We start from the raw sequence: 23,907 nt of genomic DNA, 5'->3' as shown, positions 1-23,907 counted from the left end.
CTAATAACTACCGTTTGGCCCAAGCCTCTTCTTTCCTTGCTCTTCCACCTTCAGACGAGGCTACGTGCCACTCCTCGGGGTTCTTGTAATGCTCTTACACGTTTCTATCACTGCATCCAGTTCCTTAAAGCCACCTTGGGGGGACTGTGCAGTATTTCTGCTTGCAGTCTCAGCACCCATTATACAGACAGTGGCCCCTGTCACACACAGTAGGGCCTCAGCGACTGGGATACTGCATCTCTACCGCAGGAGGACTGGCTAATGCCATCCATTACTGCAGCGCAATCAATACTTTAGTCTCAATTAGATCCATTTTGGTGTTATCTATTTAAAGAAGACAGACTCCTAGACACCAAGGATTGTGTCTACGTAATGTATTTTGTCTGGCAACTTATGTACTTTGGGTACTTAATAATGTGATGGAGTTGACCACGATGACGATGACAGTGACGTCAACCGTGACAGGAAACGAGATGATTAGACATCCTTTTATTCTCCGAGGCTCTGTAGTTGCTTAAAACAGTATACGATGAGTCACAGAATGACAGCTCACTTGTCTTGAAACCTTAACTAACCGGAATACAGCCCGAAACCTCAGTCAAACACACTTCTGAGAAGCCAAAAGATCAGCATGTGCGCACGCTAGAGCTTAAAGAGGTAACTTTTTAGGGGTCATCTGGTCTGCACCCAGAACCTATTTGTTCTTCCTTTAACTCCACCTCCGACAATCTCTGCGATGTCATTTCCCCAGTCACAGCAAGTGAGATGTAAAGTATGAGGCGAGGTGAGGTGGGAAGACGGCCCTCCACCCCCCACCCCCCACCCCGCCCCGGGAACAACACGGTGGTAGCAGGGCTAGCGACAACCAGGTGCAAAAGGGGAGACAAACTCAAAAAGAACACAAAGTACACAGCAGTCTAGCAGTCTGGGGACATTTCATGTTTAAGGACAATGAGTTCCACACATGTTAATAGACCCTAATGACACATCACACAATAGAGGTAGAATATTTATCCTCATAACTGATGACTGAGATAGCAAAAGACGGCTGAATTCTGTCCAATAGTCTCAGAGAAAAGGAGGTGGAGCACATTTTAAGAATGATTTCCATCAAAGTGTTTGGGGTTTTGGTTTTGGTTTTTCGTTAAGTTTTAGCACTTACTGGGGTAGACTGTGTTTAATCTGGGAACTTTACTGCTGAGATACCTGACCAATGAGCCCTTGCTTAACTTCATCCAATGCGGACCTGTTAAGTAAGCATGTCACAGGCCTTGTGCACCAAGAGTGTACAACCTAAAACAGCTCAACACCCTAGAGAATTCATTTGTATATGCAGCTTTATTTTAAAACACAGTGAAACAGGAAACCCTTCTGCCAAAAACTACCAAATATAGCATGTCCTACACCTCCCCATCCATGCAAAACACTAATGGACTACGAATTAAATTCAGGTCAAGAACACAAGAGAGGAATCTATTTCAAGGCAGCTTCCACTTGCAAAACAATTTTCTGTCAGTCTTGACGACCCTCCCTCCTCTGTCTCTCTCCTTTTCTCTCTCCCACTGCCTTTCACCATCTTTTCTCAGATCCTCAAACACAGAGGAGCAGCCCAGACAAGGGAAAAGGCAAAGACTACTGGGTTCTATTTACTTCATGCCAGTCACATGGTCACCACTTCCTTAGTGGTTCAGCAGGTACAACCCAGGTAGATCCAAAAAAGGGGAGGATGAGAGATACTTGGTTGTTTTTCACAAAAAAAAAGAAGCCGGAGATGGGATTAAAAGCAAAGGCTATTACTGGATTAGAAAATATTAAAGGAGAGACTCTTCTAGAAACAGGATATTGCAAGAAGGAATGTATCAAAGGGAAAGAAAGGGTGGAGGGTGGACAGAAGAAAGAAACTGGTTAATCTTCCAAGTAAAAAGGATGATGGGAAAGAAGCTAAAGTTTGGCCACTTATCTGACCGTTCCTGAAAAACTGGAAATTTCACAACTGCATCTCCTAGCTCACTGTTTCTGCCCTTCCTGGTGACAAGACGGAGGTGAACGCTTTCAACAAGATGGAAGAAATTAATACCATATTCCCAATATTGTGTTTCTACCAAATGTTTCCAAGCTGGTATAGGAGGGTGATCATTAAGCGGCTGTCACTGATTGGTCTGGCATTTTGTCAACCCACCTCAGTTAAGAAACTTGTCTTGAAAACCTTTCGTATTTTCTCCACAATAATTAACAAAAATGTAGTAGACTAGAGAGAAATAAACACTAGTTACTCATTCATTCAACATTTACTGAGCACCTATTATGGGCTTGGTTCAGGGAGTTCTCACATTTTCAAACTGAGATAGATTCTATTTTGCATGTGGGAAGCGTGTTGATTTATCTGATGAAGAATATAATACTCAAAAGGGCAGTATACTCAAAAGGGCAAAGGTTTCAGAGCTATACAAATCCAGGTTTGAATTCCAGCTCTATTACATGCAAGGTGCTTGTCCTTGGGCAAGTTAGTTTACTTCTCTAGGCACTGGTTTCTTCATCTGTTTAATGGAGGGCTTGGTTTCATTGTTTTGTGAAGATTCAATGAGACATTGGTTGTAAAGCACCTAGCAGAACCCGGCACATGGTGTTGAAGCAATCACTCATTCAGTAAATATTTACTGAGCATCTACTACACACAGGCTCTGTTCTAGCCATAGAGGCTCAGTAACAAAAAAGAGAAGCAAGAGCCCTCTTCTCATCTTTATAGGTTATCAGCACAACTTGTCAAGGACTCTGAAAACCCATGCAGATGAAACAAAGTGGATGTAGTGCCAATCTTCCAAATGCCATGATTTTCAAATCCCATTGTGAGCGGCATCACGGATTGCAGTTTCAAGTGAGAGTCAGCCTGCAGCCATGCGTCCTGAACTCCCAGGCACAAAGGCAATGTGACTACTGGGTGGCTCGGGCTGTTCACCTGGGAAACCAAATGCAGACAGCTGGAGCAACCCACACCCTGGCCTTCAGGATTTGGGCAGAAATAGAAGCCAGGAGACACAGACTGTTGTCCCTCTTGCCTTTTGCTTTTAAAATGAGAAAGGTGACTTAATTTTGTTTGGGGAGGTAGGTGGGGATTGTAGGGCTACACAGAGGAAGTTCCCAAACGAACTGCTACATTGTTTCTGTTACTCTCTGACTCATTTTTACTTTTCCTTCCCAGCACCCCCTGATGTCTTGGTCTGTTCCACATGTGACACAATAGAGTCTTTGTTTACAAGATTCTACTGTGCAATCAACCTGGTTATTAAGCCAAGAATTATTTATGCACAAAAAACAGAGGCAATATCAGGTAAACTGACATGAACTGTGTATTTCACTTTCCTGTCTCTAACATTTAAGTAGATAGAATTGATAAAGCAGCTGAAAACTCTAATTGTTTAAAAACCATATTCAAGTTGGAGGAATGTGACTGATACACACACTCATACTTCCATACATATATACAATCCAGGGGCAAACATTTTTTAAAGCCTACACAAAATTCTGTGTTCTCTATTTTTGTTACTGGCACAACCATCCACCTAGTCTCACAAGTAAGAAATCTGTAGTTATTTTCAACAAGTGAGGCAATGAGGTTTTTGTGGAAAGTCATATATGCCTTGTAGCCAAACACACTTGGCTTTGAATCTCAAATCCTACTCACTTCTAGCTATCCAATGTCAAGGAGGTTCTTAAATACCTCTAAAACTCAGTGACCTCATCTGAAAAGTGGATTGTGGAGAGAAATAAATTACATAAAAGATATAAGCAGGGTGTTTCCGAAAAAGTTGTTGCACCACCCCTCCCCCAACACATCACTCTCAACACCTTTCTCTTCCTTCCATTCTGTAGCCCAGTGGCTGCTCTCCTCAACAGCCACCTTCTCACTGGTTCCTTGGGCTCTCATCTGTAATTCCCCCTATCCATCCAAACCTGCTATTAGGAACAGCAGTCAGAATGGGAAATTTGATCACGGCACGCCTCTGCCACAAACCTTTCTATGGCAATTACATTCAGAACAGATCTGCATTCAGAGCAAGGTCCACACGTCCCCAACCCATCTGTTCAGCCATGCCTCCTTTGACCACCCCACCTCTGCCCCCTGAACAACCACAGCCCCCACGTTCCAGGCTCCCAGCATTGTTTGCAGAGCATACCATCTGCTCTGGTGTGTTGACTCTCAGCACCTCCTCCAGGATGCCAGCCCCACACCACCCCCTCCCATCTGTAGAGACCACCGTCCTCCTCAAGGCTCAGCTCAAATGCCACGTCCCCTTTAAAACCCTCCCTGATTTCCCTGGCTGACTCAGGGTTCCATTCATGCTTCAGTGATACCTTGCTCAATTTTATTACTTAAGCTTTGTGTTCTCAGTTGTCCATACCCATGCCGTCCTTCTCCACTAGACTGTTAGTTCCTCCATGATAGAAGCCAAATGTTACCCATTTTTTATTTTCAAGTTTTATCATTCCTTACATCAAGAAGACAGAACCAAAAGGTAAAAATGGGGCAAGATTTCTCAAGGTACTTCAAATTCTGATAAAAGAAAGCTAAAATGCACTGGAAATGAAGTCTTGGGTGTATTAAAAATTTTTTTTTAAAAAGCCTAGCAACCCAGAGAGGTGTAGGCCATCTGTGATGGATTAAAGATGGCCACAAATTCTTTGATCCTTCTTCCACTGACAGGTGAGTCTATTTCCCTCCTCTTGAATATGAGCAGCCTGTAACCGTTTTTGACCAACAGAGTGACATTATGCCATTTCCAAGCCTAGCATTTAATGTGAATAATAGCTTTGGCCTTGGTCTCTTGGAACCTTGAGCCTCCCTATAAGAAATCTGATGAGAAATCTCATGGAGAGAGGCCCTGAATCTACACGGAGAAGCAGAAAGACCCAGGTGAGATCAGCCTTCTAGGCATCCTTGCCAAGATGCCAGGACAAGTGAGTGAAGCCATACTGGACCCTCCAGACCAGACCAACCATTGACTGAATACCACTGAGTGAGCACAGTTATGCTATGGAATAGAAGAATCGCCTAACAGAGCCCTGCCTGAATTCATGATCAACAAAATCACAGATATAATTAAAAGGTGGTTGTTTTAAGTCACCAAGTTTTGATGCAGTTTGCTAGCAGCTATAGGTAGCTAGATCACTATCTTAAGTACTTTTAGCTCAGCATCCTAGCCGACTTAATAGAATACTTTTCCTGCAAAGGAAATACTTACTTGTGACAGAATAGTTAGGAGAAACTGAACTTATCTTAAAGAAATGTGCATTACACATTACACGTATGTATCACAACCCCAACTGTCCTAGAGTCTGGTAGATCTCTCATCTCAACCAGGTGATCAGCAACCTGAGAGCAGCGCCCATGTCTTACACTGTACTTTCGCCCCACAAGGTGTGGCCCATAGCAGGTGCTCAATTCTATTTGTTTATTTGATTTATTGAATGCCAGCTTAGTAAGGAGCATTGTATTAGAAAACCTGTAGGCACAGAACCTAAATTCCCATTGAGAAGGGAAGGAACAAACTTGTCACTCATATTTGGACAGATGTAGCTAATAGATAACTTGAGGAACAAGCCAGGAGACTCCATTCCAGTCTTCTACCACCCACAACTCTTGTGCATTTGAGGAGGAAATCTTTGTGCCTTCATCTGTCTAGCTATCAAATGAGGAGAACTGTGTCTGATACCTCTTAGATCAGGATAAGTTATAAGTAAGTGAGGTTTTAGATTGAAAAATATCTTCAGTTCCTTAGACAAACAATGCTACAGAAACTCAAGGTAATATCATTATTTTGCAGATATATGTGATTCTAGTATATAAAACAGCCTGAATTAGTAGATGCAATTCCATGTGCTGGGTCAGCTGGGCATTTGTTTGAAAGTTATCAGATTTCCCCTTCATTGTCTTTAAGATACAGCAAACAAAACAACACTAAACTGTATGGTGAATTCAACTAACTCTGTTTTTTTAAAGATTTATTTATTTTAGAGAATGAGAGAGCACGCTCGCGCGCAAGTGGGAGAGGCAGGGAAAAAGGAGAAAGAATCTCAAGCAGACTCCACGCTGAGCACAAAACTCACTCAGGACTTGATCTCACAACCCTGAGATCACGACCTGAGCTGAAACCAAGAGTCAGATGCTTAATCAACTGTACCACCCAGGCGCCTCTCAGCTAACTCTTGAAGGAGATATAAGATGTGTTGGAACTAGAAAAAATTACCTACGCCTGTTTTTTTTTTTTTTTTGGTCTTCTACAAAACATCAGCCAGGCAAAATGTGGTGGAAAGCTCAAAACTTACATGCATAATGGTTTGTGTTGTTTTGTTGTAATGCTCAGTACTCAGCAAAAAGCATGGGCTATTAGAAAATAAGCACTAGCCTGGGGGTGCCTGGGTGGCTCAGTCAGTTGAGCGTGGGACTCTTGATTTCAACTCAGGTCATGATCTCGGGGTCCGAGATTGAGCCCCACCTCCGGCTCTCTGCTGAACACAGAGTCTGCTTGCGATTCTCTCCCTCTCCCTTTGCCCCTCCCCCTGCCCAAGCTCTCTCTCTCTTTCTCAAATAAATAAATAAATAAACTCTGGAAGGAAGGAAGGAAGGAAGGAAGCACTAGCCTGTTCTTGTAGGTATCAATTCTTCCGCTATGAGATGGCATCTACTGAGGAATTATGCTGATTGCCTGATGTCATTTCTCATACAACAACGCTATAACACAAAGATTTCTGATTCTGGCTTAAATTTAGATGGGGAAATTAAGGCCTGGAGAGCTTTTGTAATTTTCCTATTTTTGGTTGCTATTGTTGCCATAACAATATACCACAAACTGGGTGGTTTAAACGACAAAAATTTATTTCTCACAATTCTGGAGGCTGGAAGTCCAAGATCAAGGTGCCAGCTGGTCTGGTTTCTCCAAAGGCCTCCGTCCTGCACTTGCAGATGGCCACCTTCTCACTGTGTCCTCATATTGCCTTTTCTCTGTGTGCAGGCATTCCTGGTATCTCTTTGTCTTCTTATAAGGACACCAGTCATACTGGATTGGGGCCCAACCCTTTGGCCTCGTTTAACCTTAATTACCCCCCTAAAGGTGCTATCTCCAAATACAGTCACATTGGGAGTTAGGGCTTCAACCTGTGCATTTGGGAGGATATAATTCAGTCCATCACATCTCCCCAAATCACAGAGCTAGTCAGTGGTGGAGCTGGGGCGTGCATCCTGACTCCCTGCCACTTCTTATGATCCTCCCAACTGCTGTCTGTGGCGCTTCACCATCCCACCTCCACCGCATTCTGTGTCCACGGAAAATGGCCCTGTGTAATTACCCACTGCACAAAGTTAAGGGAACAAAAAAGCCAGAGTATGGACAAAATGGACAAAAGGGAAGCCGAAATGCAAAATGTGTAAAATCCAGGAAAACTGACTCTTGGAAAGGCAAGAAATGTAGCTCACACTCAAACTTATTCTTCCATGGCCTAGAGTCCTCTCCCCGCCGCCATGATGCTGGCTTTGCTGTAACAGCAGGAAACTCCTCCATCCTCTCAAATGGTGAGCAAGGTCTTGGGAACCAGTGCTTGCTCTACTAGAAGCCACTGACAGGGCACAACCCAGTGACATGCTTTTTGCAAAATTGCAAAATAATATACAATTTAATTTTTTTCATCACATTTTTGTAACCAAAAAATTTCAAGGACCCTCTTGCAGTGCTATATAGTTCATAAATGCAATTAATAAAGATTTAGTGATTAGCTAAAACATGTTAAATCCAAAAAAGCAAAACATGCTTTTCTCTTTCTCTCAGATAATGCAAGGAAGCATCTTATATTTATAAAGCACAAGCTTTCAACTATATTGGATTTTCCTTTTAAAAAGAACAATAATTTAAAGTGGCTGCTAGCAGAGAATTGTTAGGTGCATTTAAATGGGTATTTGTGTTCTGAAAATCTTAACTGGAACTCTTTTATTGTTGCTGTTTATGTATGTGTTTGTTTTGGTTCTGAGGGAGAGCTGAGGTGCTTTTGCGTGTTAGCCTTTCATCTGAAATTCTGATTTCATACAAAATTAAACCAGCATATTGGAGGTACAACTTTATACAAAGCATTAAGACATGCTGAAGTATTGTTTTAAAAATATATGAAAAAATCAAAATGGTTTTCTCTGTGAATCATTCTATAACAAATACGAGACACAGCAGGACTGAGGTAATTTGGGAAGACATAAAATCTGTGTTGCCCATTACCTGTCCTCACGACATCGCTTACCTGGGCTCTACAAGATGGTCAAGACTTACTAGCTAACCCTAAGACATGGCTAATAAGGTAAAAATTTTGCTTCATTGTCAGTGTTAGCGGCTACTAGAACATTAACATCAAAATCTCATTCTCAGTTTGACCACAGCAGTGACCACATTTTGATTCACAGGTCAGGAAATGACTCAAACAATAACATTTCTCTACTCTTTTTCTTCCAATAAAGATACAGTGAGTACTGTTGTACACATCATGTCAGTAATCTCTGGTCTTGAATCGAGATACTCATTTGGTACTAAAATCCAATAATGTAGAACCTTAAATAAGAGAATTAAGGCATCATTACAAAACTTTCTTTTTTTTAACCAACCAGAGAGATTTAAAGTTACATATATATTTTAAGGTGTATATTTTAATAATCTATTAGTGACACTGCCCTTCATCCTAGATATTAATTCAAAGCCTTTTCAGACTTTCTCTCTAATCTTTCTGAGTGGGGAGTGGGTATAGAGGATCCCAAGTGCTTACGTAAGGAGTAAAAGAGAATTCTGATATTTCCAGGAGGATCCCCTGCTTAGCAGGAACATGTTCCAAGGCCCTTGTCCTAAAGCTCCATGATGGCATAAAAGCCTTCCACTTTCTGCAACGCTACCACCATCAGCATGTAACTTCCTTATGCCTTTTTTTGTGTCCTGTCACACACACAAAAATGATGTGCAAAATGAAATCCTCTTCTGCGAATTCACTCGGATCTGCTTGGATCGAGCATTTTACTTACAACTTGAGAAAAAGCCCTTTAAAATGGTAATCAAAATAATCATGATACTAGGTTTAACCAGCGGTGGATCCATAGGTTTCATATAATACATCCGTGACACATCAACACAATCAGTGATGGGGATGCTGACACACTGATGCCGAAATCCTGAGCTCCTCGTATGCGAACACCCAACGATATAAGCAGGAAACCATTTCTGTCCTTAAAAAAAAGTATAACTGAGTATGAAGTGGCTATAGTTTTCCAAATTCAAAACAGATTTTAAATGAGCTAGCATGTTTTTTCCACCTCAGTGCTCCTAATCCCACTTTTAAGTGTCCTTACTAATAATCCCATCACTCTGCATTATGCTATCCCACTAGGGACAGTCATCCTAAAATGAAGGAATCACTTGTCATCTTTATTTCAGGATTATTTCTTTGTAAAAGCTAACTTTTCTTAGAAAAAAAATAAAAGAAGCCCTCCTGAGACATGTAACAAGATTGGAGAAGAGGAGCCTCAAATTAATTTTCCATTTCCTGTTGTTTCCAGAAGTCTTTCTCTTTGATTAGACATTCCCAACTAATTCTTCTACTCAGTCCTGGAATAGAAATATTCTTTTTCTTCCAATTGCTCCTTACTGTCATAAAGCCCAGTTCTGGTCAATGGATTTCTAGATCTCCAGAGTAAATTTCCTTCCATAATACACGTGGTAAATTGCGACATGCACTAGTCTTAGACGTACCAATCCAACAGAAGTATGCATTCATGTGTGCATGAATGCATCCACAGATGAGTGAGCCGTGAGAGTCAAGAAGAATCCTCCTTAGACAACTGGGACCTTGGACTCTGGCTTCTTTGTCCACGAGAAAACAAAACAAAAATCAGTATTTCCAAATACCTGTAAAATAGCAGGATCTGAAATCTTATACTAACAAACTAGTTTAGTGTGACCTGGAGACTGATGCACATCAGCCCTCCATTTCATCACTTGTTATGGCCTTAACGTTTACCTTTTCTTAATATTGGTGTCATAATCAGGTGGGCCATTTGTAAAGCACTGACAAATAATCAGAGCTTGAGAACAATTCAATTTTTTTAATCTAAAATAAACAAGGCTTAGCAAAGTCCTGCAATTAATTTCTAGAATGAAATCTATTAAACAAGGAGTTTATTAAAAAAAAGGGTGGAGTCTAGGAAAACAAGAAAACAAAAAGCAGGAATTTGTGAACATTACTGAGTGGAGCACTAAAATCTCCATTATGTATACAAGCTACATGATGAAAATATATCACTCAGCAGTTGGCAGAGAGACTAAAGCTAAATCTAGTTTTCAGTCAGCTACGTGGGGCTCAAAGCTGAGGAACCATCACCACTAAGTCCTTTGAAAAAGTACAAATCTTCTTCAACTGAATTATTCAAATTATTTTTCTGCGACTGATGGGTGACCAAACTCTTTACCTATTCTGCCTAATATCTTCTTTTATTTAGAGTCTCATAGACTGTGGATTGAAAAATGCTTTTTTTAGGTAAAGAAGAGAGCCTTCCACAAGAACGATAAAAGAAAAGGCAATGGCAGGGTGGGCACAAATACACCCTGAGAAAAGAGAAGGCACTGAGAGAAAAATACAAATTAAATAAAACAGAACAAAATCCAGAGGGAACTATCATGCAAGTCAACAACCTCCAGCTTATAAGAACTTAAAAGGCAACAACTGTTAACCACAATCTTTGAACCCCAAATCATATGAATAACAAAAGATATACTGGGCTATCCCTGCTGACTGAATTCTAGAGGATCACTTTGTACACCTTTCCTCCATTCCATCCCTCAGCTAACTCAACCCACTGCACATGTGTGCATGCGTGCGCACACACACCCACCATTTGCAGAATGTGCCAGGGTCTCATTCTTTTGTGTCTTTACTCACACTATTCCCTCAACCTGGAATTCCCTTTCCCCTTCACCTACCTTCAATGATCTATTCATCCCTTAATAACCAGCTCCATCATGAGCTCCTCTTGGGAGTTAGATGCCCCCCTGCGTTGTACTCCTCAATGCCTATGGTTATTACAGCACTTAACAAACTGTACTGTAATTATTAAATGCTTCCCTGGGTCTCCGATGAAACGGTCAGCTCCTTGAAGGCAAAGCTGGTCTTGTACATGTCTTGAAACCACGTTGTGGACAAAAAATACATGGAGTCTGGAGTTGGACATTTGAATCCTGGTTTTGTCAGTGCTCTTATCTATAAAATGATAATGAGGGGTGCCTGGGTGGCTCAGTCGTTAAGCGTCTGCCTTCGGCTCAGGTCATGATCCCAGGGTCCTGGGATCGAGCCCCGCATCGGGCTCCCTGTTCTGCAGGAAGCCTGCTTCTCCCTCTCCCACTCCCCCTGCTTGTGTTCCCTCTCTCGCTGTGTCTCTCTCTTGTCAAATAAATAAAATCTTTAAAAAAAGTAAAAAAAAAAAAAATAAAATAAAATGATAATGATATATCTATTTCTCAAAGTTACTGTGAGGATTAAATAATTTCATTACCTCACACCTACCAGGTGCTCAACAACCGTTAGACCTACCTCTTTTTGTTTTGGGGGTTCGTGGGGGGGTGGTTTTAAAGTAAACTCTATGCCCAACGTGGGGCTCAAACTCACCAACCCCAGATGAAGAGTCACATGCTCTACGGACTGAGCCAGCCAGGTGCCCCATGGAGCAGCCTCCTTTTGAATACCACTATAAGCAAAATACCCACCATTTACTACATGCCCAATACATGTGTGTGGATTAAACTGAGTCCGTAATACTCTAGCTGACCATTATATACCCATGGTATATAAAGGTAATTTCACCTACTCTTATTAACTTAGATTTCAATGCTGAAGAATATGCCAAAGAAGATACCCCAAGTAAAACGTCAGAAGCCGAGGCCACGCTGCCTAACACAGGGGCCTACCAGGAGCTACCCACTGCCTCATCTGCTCTGCCTGACTCACCAACGAACAGACTCTCCTGCTCAGGGATACTTCTTTTTAAACTTCGTAGTACCTCTTTTTCCTCAACTATAACATGGAAATGGAAACATACATGATTCTCTTCTTCCTATTTACCAAGATAGGATGACTAAATGAGAACCATAAAGCTAGCTGCAACTTCTTGAGGCAGGCATCACATACTTACATACCCACACAAAACACACACATATTATACTCACTGCTTAGCATTTGAGGGTTTCAGTTCAGGGCATGTATACATTTTTAAGGAGAGACAGAAGACAATGAGAAAAGAGAAGAGGAGAGAAAAAGAAAAGTAGGAGGAAAAGAGAGGTGTGGCAACTGTTCCTGACGAAGAGGAACATCTCCATATTTGAATGGATCCTCCTACATTCAAATACACTTAGTCCAATATGCATAACTGAGTCTAACTCCATAGTCTATGAAATACTTCAAGTGCTATATTAGAAATCTATGATGATTTTTTACCACTTCTTACTACCAAAAATGTAGTGAAGCTCTCTGGAAAAAGAAGGACTCAAACCTCTGACAGTGTACAGAGCTGGTTCCTTAGCCCCCAAGCAAAGCTTCTAGACCTCGTGGTGTCTCCTTGCCTCTTCGGAAACCACCACATTATCACGTTAGCTCAAGGGGGAAGCAGAAAGGCACCGTGTTAATTATGTGTACGCAGACAGCAGTGCGACATCCAAAAACCATTTTTTTCCTTTTAATAGTCCACTTTCATCTTATTAATAAAAAGTAAAAACTCCATCTTCTTCAGAATCACCTAGGGTTTTTGATGGAAATCTTTTCTTCAACTAGGCTAGCTTTTCTCCAGCTGATCCTATAAACACTGCTGGCAATTTTTTTCCCCAATGCCTCTAACATATTTTCACTTAGCACCAGTTTGATGTATAAGATCTGACAGCCCGGCAGTTATAGGCCACCTGCATCACTGTCGCCATGACAACAGTGAAAGACAATCCATGATCCCATGCCCTGGTCACACGTTTCAATACAGCTTATCTGTCCAAAGCCACTGAGTCTAATGGAAGAGAGTAATTACCATCTCCCACTCATTGTCAAAATTCCCACCATATAATGCTCTTCAAAATTATTTTATTCCTCTCACATGGCTGCTTTGCAAAAACTAAAAGAAACCTTAAGTGGAAAGGGGGGGTGGGTGGGAGAAAGAGGAGGCTGTGACTGGTATAAATGGAGCTGGCTGTGCGTGAACTGTCCCTTCGCAGCCGAAGAACGCTCCAGCCAGCAAGAGGGATACACAAACATCTTCAGTGCACTGATGATCATCCTAAGATTTTGTTCTAATCGGGGTGAGGAATTAGTAAAATTTCCCAACTTTAGCCTCTCCTACAGGCAGGTCATTCCTAGCACCGCAGCCCTGCCCAGATATCAGGAGCCCCCTCCTACGGTCCACCACAGCTCCCAAGGGCGGAGATCGGGAAGGCGCAGAGACCGGCCCATGGGGCCACTTCTCCAGTCGGGTATCCCAGCACCCTTCAACTTCCCTCTCCACACTCCAAAGATAAAAATGGATGCTTGGCAGGCTGAGGCTTGGATTCAGTACTGCATATTCTTAGTGGTAGGTACGACACTGTCTTTGAGAAAAGTCTCATTCATATAGTATTAAAGTGAACTTTGACCAGCAAATACTTTTGTGGAAAAACCTTGTGGAGAAAAGTACTTACAGGAAAGAGTAATTAAATATAAAGGCAAAGCCAAAAGTCATGTAGACTTGAAAACTACAACAGCAAAAACCGGACAAAAGGGCATAGACGCGAACCCTTCAGGTGCAGGCAAGCTCAACTCTTGGTAAGACTGGTCTACCTTTTTTATCTGCAGTCATTTTCACAGAAATAAAATCTCCTCATTAACTGCCAAGAAGGCTATATGAAGCAGTATCTAGCTTCATGGTTAACATAAAATTCTCCTATTAAGAGAAAATGAGCAATTTCATATGATGGGATAAATACCAATCCACGAAAGGATATAAGTTATGCAATTTTAAGTGTAATAAATTAATTCTTAGATTTTAGTTGTACACCTGTCAGAATGAACCTGAAATGTTTTGTTTAGGCTAAATCCTAAAAACTACAGCCATAAAACACTTACCCAGCTGTCAAAACATTATAGTTATGAACTAACATTACCTACAGCATGTATTAAGCATGGCATTATATACATTATACAACAAACATGGAAAGCCTGATTAGCCAAAGGCCTCTCGAACACAGCCCCTTTAATTATTTGGTGGCTGGTGGACAGGACTTTCTTTCTCTTGACCACCCTTCGGTTCACTGTTCATTTGCAGTCCTCAGAGGAGACCAGAAAAAGAAGGTAGGAGATGACACTGAGGTTGAGGCTTCTAATGGAAAAATTCAGTAGTTTGCAATATTTTCTATAGGACACCAGATATATAGATGCAGACACATGGATGTTGAGTAATCTCTAGTCAGAATGGCCAACCCATGACCAGAACATTCCATTCAATTCTGCCACCTTAAAACACGTCGATGAAATGTTTTCATATGATCATTTGTGGATTTCATTTAGTCATCCTACTTTGTTCCCTCCCCCTATAGTGGAATTTGAAAAACATCACTTAGATAACAAGGGCTAGATAAATATAAAGGTCTTGATAGAACAGAGCTGGAAAACTCAAGTTGCTATCAGCAAATTCCTTGTTACACCCCCACTGTGGTAGGAGGTCCAACTTGTAAGAGTCTTCTGTAATGTCTACTGTAATCTTCATTTAAAAAGATCTTCTCTCCTGCTCCACCTCACTTGAAGAGCCCGGAAAACTGGTTTGGAAACCTCCTCTTGAGGAAACCAGAAGCTTCCACAATCAACACAAAGAGTGAAGTATTTGTTTTCCCCCCTTCAACTTGTCCATTTCTGAGGTCCCAGGCCTCACCTTGCCCTCCTTAGCAATTCTTTGTGTTCTTGATCTTGACAATTTTGAAGATTATGGGCACACACCCTTACAGAATGATGCTCATTTGTTCCCTGTTTCCTCATGATAGATTCAAGGAATTCTTCTTCAGAATAACGCAGAAATAATTCTGTGTCCTCACTGCATCCTATCAAGAGGCACGGCTGTCAGTTAGTCTCTACATTGGCAATAATAACTAGGATTATTTGGTTAAAGTGAAATCCCCTAGATTTCTCTAATACAAAGTTACTGCATTGCCTCTGTAATTAATAAGCAATTTGTGGAGAGATACTTCAAGACTATATAAGTATCCTATTCCTCATAAAACTATCACATACCACTCTTAGCATACAGTGATGATTTTGTAATTCCACTGTTCCTTTTATATTTACTGGTGAGCCTACTAGCTAAGAGCTTTTGTTTCTCTCCCACCCCCATTTATTTATTCACTCAATTCCTGTATCAGTATGGACTTATGGATTCTTATTTTACTAAATTGGTTATAATCCATTACCATATTTATTTTGATGTCCAAACACTCCTAATTTGGCCAGTGGGAGCCCATCAGGCAGGCTCCTCAGTCCTTACAATTCTTTGTCCGCTCCCCCTACATTCTGGCTCACCAAGATGCCCCAGGCCCATATTCTAGTTCCCTATCCCACCTCAGGAAGCAGCCTTTTCTCCAAGTCAGGCTCCCTATTTTTAAAGGTAAAATGTTGACTTGATGGTTTCCAAGACTATGATGCGAATAAACCAGAAGAAGCAATGTAAAAATAAGCTTCAGTGTGTTCAGCATCAAATGGAGACGTGTCTGGTTAATCTGGAGAAAGTAGCCTAGTGCGCCTTTGTCGTGTGCTCATTTCCACTGACATCAGAACTAGCTTCGCACTGGTCACATACAGCTGGGCTACGAAAGCCATGGGGCAGCTTCAGGTCAGAGAGGAGAGAAAAGTGAGAACACAGAGATCAGAGTTCCAAAGCAATACTGCAGGATGGTGGAGACAAGGGATAGCATGCCAGCCAGTGTGCCCTGGGCACAGTCAAACTTAACAAGGATTCTTCGCAGGACTAGTAGAGCCCACCTACCCAGGGAACCCACGAGGAGCCCGGGAAGACTACCTTTCCCTCTTGTGTTGGTACCAAAGTATTTATCACATGTCACTTTCTTCAAAAATAGCTTCTGGGTCCATTTTACGTAGAACTGCTTAGTAATCTGTGACTGATCTGTGAGAGAGAAAATATTGTTATCTGTCCTTTCCAGAAAGAAAAAAATAAAACAAAGAACTTTCTTTATGATGCTCAGAAGCAAGGGCGGTTTCAGGTCTGGTGGGGCCTGAAGCCCATAATATTTAATTTTTTGACAATAAAATTGCTAATATAAAATAAAGCATGACTATTTGAAAACTTGGGGGCCCCTCCCAAAACTCTGTAAAGGGCTGTGCGAGTGAGGGGACTTCACTGTGCAAGTGAGGGAAGCTTCACTAGCTTTCATGGTAAAAATCCACCTCTCCTCAGAAGCAATCCCAGCTTCTTGCCGTGGACCCTAAGGTCTAAGAGTAGGGGAGTAATTCCTCAGTGAGGTCAGTCAGACAGCCTTCCACTGGTCTGAGAGAATCAGGGACTCCAGGAAACAGTACTGAGGACATACCTACAAGATGGGCGTCCAACCCCACCAGTGATCATTCAACATAAAGTAAGAAAGCAACCAGAACTCCCATAAAAGCATGGGAGCAACCTGTTTGGCAGAGGAGTGGAGAGTCTTGTTGGCTGTTTGTTAGTGAGCTCTACCTGTACACAAATGTTAGTCCATCTACCCAAGTGAAGTGACAATTGCAGCTAGGAGACCTAGAACCCCTCAAATCAAAGTCACAGGTGTAGTTTGAAATTCAGGCTAACAGGTCTTAAGTGATGCTGCTCTCCAGGCTGGCGGGAGTACTCACATTGTGGATGTGACTTGCATGTTCTTGTAGCTGCCTCATCCTCCACTGGATCCACCCCCATTTTACCTGGTTTTTCACATTTACTGAACCTACAGCCATTGGCTGAACCCATCTGCCCATTTTCGTGCTGTTGATCAGGTTGTTTCCTCTGCCTGCGATGGCTTTCCCATCTTCTCTGCCTAGAAAAACCCAACTCATCCGTCAAGGCGAGATCAGATGCCAGCTCCCCACATGCTCTTCCCTGATAGGCTCCTTACCTGCTCCCCCTGCCCTACAAAACATAATTAAACCATTCTAACCTCTGTGTTCCTACAACAGGTATTTGTAAGTGTATTAGAGCCCATATCACATTATACTGAGGAATGACATGTAGAAATCTCACCAGCTACATTAGTACAAAGCCTATATCCATGGTCTTTGAATGTCCAGCAATCTACAGTACCTGGCCCAGAGGGGCTCTGAGAAAATATTTGTTGAATTAAAGACTGTTGCCAAAACTGCAAGTGTTCCTTTTCCTTTCACCTAAGTAGAGGCTTATCTTAATTAAAATAAAACTACAACAGTATTTGGTTTTAAAATCATGTAGCTGTATATAGCTGTATATAATTACAATGTAATCAAACCACTGATATTTTTAGGCCCCTCTTTCCCTTGAAACCCTCCTTGACTATCTTTGACAAAATATCAGTGTATTTCTGTGGTATAAGTTTTATGTGTATACGTGTGTATCTTTTTCCCTTTTTTAAACTTATTACCGAAAATTTCAAATATACACACATAGTCAAAATAACGTAATGAATCCCCACTGCCCAGCTTCAAACCATGGCTTACCCTGCTTCACCATACTTCATATCCAATATCACAGTCTGAATATTTGTGCCCCCCAGCCCCAAAGGTGATGGTATTTGTAGGTAGGGCCTTTGGGAGATGCTTAAGATGAATGTGATTAGTGCCTTATCAAAGAGGTTCCAGAGAGATCCCTAGCCTTTTCTGCCATGTGAGGATACAACAAGAAGTCTGTGACCCAGAAGAGGACCCTCACTCGACCATGCTGGCACCCTGGTCTCAGACTTCCAGCCTCCGGAACTGGGAGCAATAAATGTCTGCTTATAAGCCACTCAGTCTGTGGTAATTTGTTATAGCAGCCCAAATGGACTAAGACATCCACTTTCTCTTTACCTATTCTATCAAAGCAAATCCCAGTCATCATATCACAACTGTAAGTATTTCAGAATGTACCTCTAGGGCGCCTGGGTGGCTCAGTTGGTTAAGCGACTGCCTTCGGCTCAGGTCATGATCCTGGAGTCCCTGGATGGAGTCCCGCATCGGGCTCCCTGCTTGGCAGGGAGTCTGCTTCTCCCTCTCCCACTCCCCCCTCTTGTGCTCTCTCTCTCTCTCACTCTCTCTCTCTCAAATAAATAGAATGTACCTCTAAACATTACTACCTTTTTTCAAAAATATAACCATAAAACCGTATCACATCTAAAAAGTATTTAACAATAATTCCTTAATATCATCCAATAATTCAGCTAGTGTTAAAATTTCCAATTGTTCCCCCCAAAAATTTCCAACTGTCTCAACTTTTTTGCACTAGACTTTTAGCAGTGAAATATACTGTTACTTCACACAACTCATAAACAAATTGTCCTAGTTAAACAAAAAGCCTCACCAAACTTCTATCCTATAGAGCCATAACATTCCACAGGACAAGACTCATGATGTCTCACTTCATTGCAGTGTACTAATTACGCTACTGAAATTTTGTTAAACATTTGTCCTATACAGATATGTAAAATAATTTGTTTTCAGTTCATTTGCCTTTCTACCCAAAGATTTTATTCCGCCAAGATTTCCACATGAGTTAGCACTACTTTAGAGTTATTCATAGCCCATAACAATACATTTTATTTTTAACTCTTAAAGTACAAGTTTTTGCTTTTCCTGAAACTCAAGTGTTCACTCTTAATTAACACAAATGCTTTCACTCCAAATTTTCGCTTTTAAAATAAAACTATGGCTAGAAAAGAAATGCCCTCAATAAACAATTCATAAACAAGTGAAGTATGCAAAGATACAAAATAACTTATAATTTTTACTTGGGCATGCACATGAATCCATAAATGTTCACACAACACAAGTCAATGAGCGTAAAAGACCAAGACCAGGATCTCCTCAGGCAGACACCAGTTCTGCAGGGATATTCAGAAGAAAGGGCGAGACTTAAGAATAGGTGCGTAAGTTCATCTCTTGATGATCCTGGACACGTACTGTATAGTCCTTGATTTGGAACTGGAAACTGATGCATAAAGAGCACAAAGTACACTCGATTTATGCAGTTGACGTGTTTCTGAAAAACTGAACACAAATAACCAAACATTTATATGGGGAAATCTTGCCATTAAATGAATAACATGGTGGAGACTTTAAGAAATTAAGATTCTTCTTTATAATGCAAAAATCATCCTTCTTAAAGCTAGGTGTTAATATGGGTTTCCCCAGCAAATACACAAAGTCACGGGAAATACAGATGTCAATTTAAATATAGAAAATATCTACTAATTCACACTAACTGAAGATAAGGTGACACGGACTAATAAAAAGTAGAATTAAAAGTAGGAACTACTTCCAAATAAATACAACTGTACTTGGGGTGCCTGGGTGGTTCAGTCGTTAAGCGTATGCCTTCGGCTCAGGTCATGATCTCAGGATCCTGGGATCGAGCCCCGCATCAGGCTCCCCCTCCCACTCCCCCTGCTTGTGTTCCCTCTCTCGCTGTGTCTCTCTCTGTCAAATAAATAAATAAAAATCTTAAAAAAAAATTAAATACAACTGTCCAAACAACAAATATCTGCTAAATACATGTCCTTTTAACAACTTTGCACTTTGATGATTTTATTTGCAATTATTTTATCGTTCCCTATTCAAAAAAAACAAATGATTCTAAATAAAAAGTTTATTTTATTTTATTTTTAAAGATTTATTCATCTATTTTAGAGAGCGCGTGCCAGTGGGGAGAGGGAAAGAGGGAGAGAATCTTAAGCAGACTCTGCTGAGAGCAGAGCCCCACACAGGCCTCGATCCCAGGACCCTGAGATCATGATTTGAGCCGAAATCAAGAGTCCCATGCTTAACTCACTGAGCCACCCAGGCGTCCCCAGGTTATTTTATTTAGTGGGTTAAATGTCCTCCCCTACTTACTCTGTTCATTTGTTTACTGATCTCTTTCATATAAGGTTAAAAGCCATATTACAATTATCACAAATTCTGGACATCTGAGATGAGATTAAACTAATTAAGTCATACTGTACTCTATATTCTGAATTTTTGCTTTTTTTCATGTGTCCCAAAAAACGCCCTCCTATATCCAGGGTCCCCAGAGAATCAGCCCTTTTGTACTTTAAGATTCATGGAGCTCCTTCCTCAGAACTGGCCCTTAAGTGTTGTTCATGTAGTCTCTTGGGGAAGACACTCACACACAGAACATTGCTCCTACATGTTCAGGACAACTGCCAGTCGTCAACAATCAAGAGGGTGTCTACTCTACTTAAGTACAATGACAGGGAGCCTGACAAGGAAACACAAAAGGAAACACAAGTTACGTGGACCCAACTGTCTCTTGGATGCCCTGAGGATTCAATTCCTTCTCAAGTCAGGCTGGAAACTACCACACTAACAGTGCCCCCCGCCCCCCGCACCAACCCCACTGCTTCACAAGTCGCCATTTCCTCCATCCTCCATGGCTTTGGCCACTTCCAGGCTAAACCCTGAGACCTGGTTTACACCTTACAGGGCAGGAAGTGAATCATGCTTCACTCAACTGAAACTGCAGCAGGTTTGAAGGAAGTCAACCAAATTGAATCAGTACCACTTATCTTGTTAAAAAAGTGTCACGGGATGGATATTGATGACGAAGAGCTAGCACTGTGGATTTACATCTCCCCTCACAGATGAGACTTTTTAGGGCACTTTACCCACCGACACAGATTCAGCTGCTGAAATCACCTTCCACAACACGGGCTCTGAGTGCCTCTCACTAATAACTGACGCTCCTCGACTCACGGCAGGATCTCTAGCTTGCAGAACATGCCTGGTTCCAGACTCTTCCCTCTTCCTTAGCAGAATAAAAAAAGTTCTCCTTTTTGCTCTCAAAATGCAGATTTGTCTCCTCTTTTACCCTTAATGTGATCTCTGGTGATTTTTAGGGTCTTAATACAAGCAAAATCCTAATTATGGGGAAGGCCATTATTTTATATCTTATTTACTATAATCCAAAAGCATGGGGCACCTCCCTGGCTCAGTCAGTAGAGCTTGTGACTCCTGATCTTAGGGTCGTGAGTTCAAGCCCCATACTGGGCATGGAGACTTCTTAAAAAAAAGCAAATGTTTGGAGTTCCTAATTATATTGATCTAAATACTTCCCTCATATTTTCTTAAACACTCATTATTCTCTCTCAAGTAAGACTTTTAAAAGGTATTTCTAATAAGGAGAATTCCTAAATATATACTTTTACTTAAGGCTGCTGACTACATGAAAATCTAATCTCCGAAAATAAAGTGAAATTTGAAAGCAATTTTATGTTTTTAATCATATCCTAAACAAAGAACTTAAAAAGTTGAGAGAATATTTATTTCCTTAAGAAAATATTCAAATGATCCATCAGTAACAAAGAGGATATTCCAAATCAGAAATCTTTTGTAAAATAGACACTTTTTAAAAAAATTCATAGAACACATCAAAATCATAAATAGGGAATAGAGAAACTGGTCTCATCTGATGCCACCTTCCCAGGTTTCATTAAAATACAAATTAGAAGTTTCTAAATTATAGCTATATCCTTAATAAAGTTACAAAAGCCTGAGATTATCAAAGGAGCCAAACAGGTTCCCTAAGTACATCAGACAGTATCAGAGGTCAACAGTTTAGATTAAAAAGTTTACCTGGTAATTCTCACGGTCGTTTATATGTACTTGTTTTTAAGGCTTCTCACAGATAACCATACCTAATAATATATGCAAATACACAAAAGAAACTGAGAACTTAAATAACACACTAAATTCATTTTTTAGAATGTTCTAAAATGAGGGGCACCTGGGGGCTCAGTCAGTTAAGCATTTGCCTTCGGCTCAGGTCATGATCTCGGGGTCCTGGGATCAAGTCCCACATCAGGGTCCCCCTCCCTCTGCCTCTTGTGATCTCTCTCTTTCTGTCAAATAAATAAATAAAATTCTTAAAAAAAAAGGATTAAAAAAAATGTTCTAAACTGAGAATCATGACATCTACAACAGGAACTTCTTCAGATACTACAGCTGAACACTTGGCACAAAATATTTTCTCTCTGATAATCAGCCACAACCCATAAGACAAAATATTTTAGGGTTTTTCCTGTGGAAAAAAGAAAAAGCTGTGTTCAGTTTTTTTTTTTAAATAATACTCTTGAGCACAGACTCTGGAACCAGACTGCCTGAGTTCAAACCACAGTTCTACCATTTACTAGTTGTATGACCTTGGTCAAGTCACTTAGCCTTTCTGTGCCTCAGTTTCTTCATCTGTAAATACTCCTACCTCATTGATTGTTCTGAAGATTAAATGAGTTAATAAGTGCGGAAAATAGTGTCTGGTACACAGGAAGTACCATAAAAGTATTAGCTAATAATAATAATAATAATAATAATACATATGAGGATCTGGTAGTGGAACTGTAACCTTGACTATCATTGTGGAGCATCTATATTTCAGCATGAAAAAGATGAGTTCCTAATAAAATAGAAGTATATAACATTGAAAATATTTTGGACAGTTCTGACTTATTCTTCTGGTCAATATTTATATTACAGCCCACTGGAATTGAACAAGCTATAGCAGGGGAAGAAAGCAGAACACTCTTCAACTGCAAAAATAACATACACAAGAGCCACTTCTGATCAAGTGATCCAGGTTGACCGGATTCTCTCCCTCCTGCTAAGGCCTCCGATGGCACACAGGGGAAGGACACAGGCTCCGACATTCTAAATGTAGTCATCTAAATCAACCAAACTATTTTTTGACAAGGAATTTGGAAATCAATGTAGGCTTGTCAGCTAGAAGAATGGTAGTTAGCAGCAGTTTCAGTTAAAGGTGGCTCCAATATACATTCAAAAACTCTAAAAAGTCTACGACAGGTTTTCCCACAGTATTCAAGGCAAAAGATAGGTGTGGTATAAGGGTGTTTCCAAAATTCACCCTGATAAGATCAACCTCAAGATCTTGTCCTCAGCTCCAGTCTTACCTGATAGAAAAACCTACTTAGTTTTCCACTACATAACACGTTTTAGAGACCATTTTAAAAGATGTTACTGCAATCAACAAGCTTAGTACATACGCTAGAGATGGCATTGTAACCATTTGTCTACTCATTTCAGGTGACATGAGGGGCACCTAGCTGGCATGTGACTCTTGATCTTAGGGTTGTGAGTTCAAGACCCATGTTGGGGGTAGAGATTACTTAAATTAAAAAAAAAAAAATAGTTTCCATTTCAGATGACATGGCTAGATTCAGCCATTAAAGACTTACATTTGAAAGAAATAATTTAATTCAACCAATTTGATACCTTCTGAGAAACATTTTTCTCACCTTTCTTCCTCAAACTTCACAATCCAGTGATGGGTATGAACTGGTGGTTCATTTAGTTGACTAAGTAAAGTCATTGCAGACTTTTTCAATAGTACCCTCTGAAGAGACACTTTGGGATGTCCAATATTTATGCATTTGAAGACAGGCACTCTTCTGTGGTCAAACATCTCTGAATCTCTCCGTTTTGTCAACTACTATTAGCTATTCCAGAGAATCAAATTAATAATTACCGTGGGATTGAAAACAGACTTCCAATCACAATCAAGTCTGTCTCCTGAGGTTAAAAGCTAACCAAAGTGTAACGCCTACCATATGAATCTGAGTGCCTCTCCTAATGAGTAACAAGCAGTACTAAATTACAGGTTACTACCCATACCTTATACAAAAA

At 40.8% G+C, this 23,907-nt stretch overlaps 1 protein-coding gene and 1 long non-coding RNA gene across 3 annotated transcripts in view; one reads left to right on the top strand and one right to left on the bottom strand.

The window, feature by feature from the left end:
- MAML3 (mastermind like transcriptional coactivator 3) overlaps positions 1–23,907 on the bottom strand; it is a 397,119-nt gene that overhangs the window by 341,389 nt on the left and 31,823 nt on the right. The window lies entirely within an intron of this gene.
- Positions 1–23,907, top strand: part of LOC145720111 (uncharacterized) — a 29,253-nt gene that overhangs the window by 1,746 nt on the left and 3,600 nt on the right. The window contains exon 2 of the long non-coding RNA XR_014142847.1: positions 2,747–3,328. This is a non-coding gene — a long non-coding RNA (uncharacterized LOC145720111). The remainder of the gene's footprint in view (positions 1–2,746; positions 3,329–23,907) is intronic.

The sequence above is a fragment of the Leptonychotes weddellii genome, chromosome 2, assembly GCF_054177405.1.
Source record: "Leptonychotes weddellii isolate Sample4059 chromosome 2, ASM5417740v2, whole genome shotgun sequence".
Classification (NCBI taxonomy): domain Eukaryota; kingdom Metazoa; phylum Chordata; class Mammalia; order Carnivora; family Phocidae; genus Leptonychotes; species Leptonychotes weddellii.
This window is presented reverse-complemented; position numbering and strand designations above follow the sequence as displayed.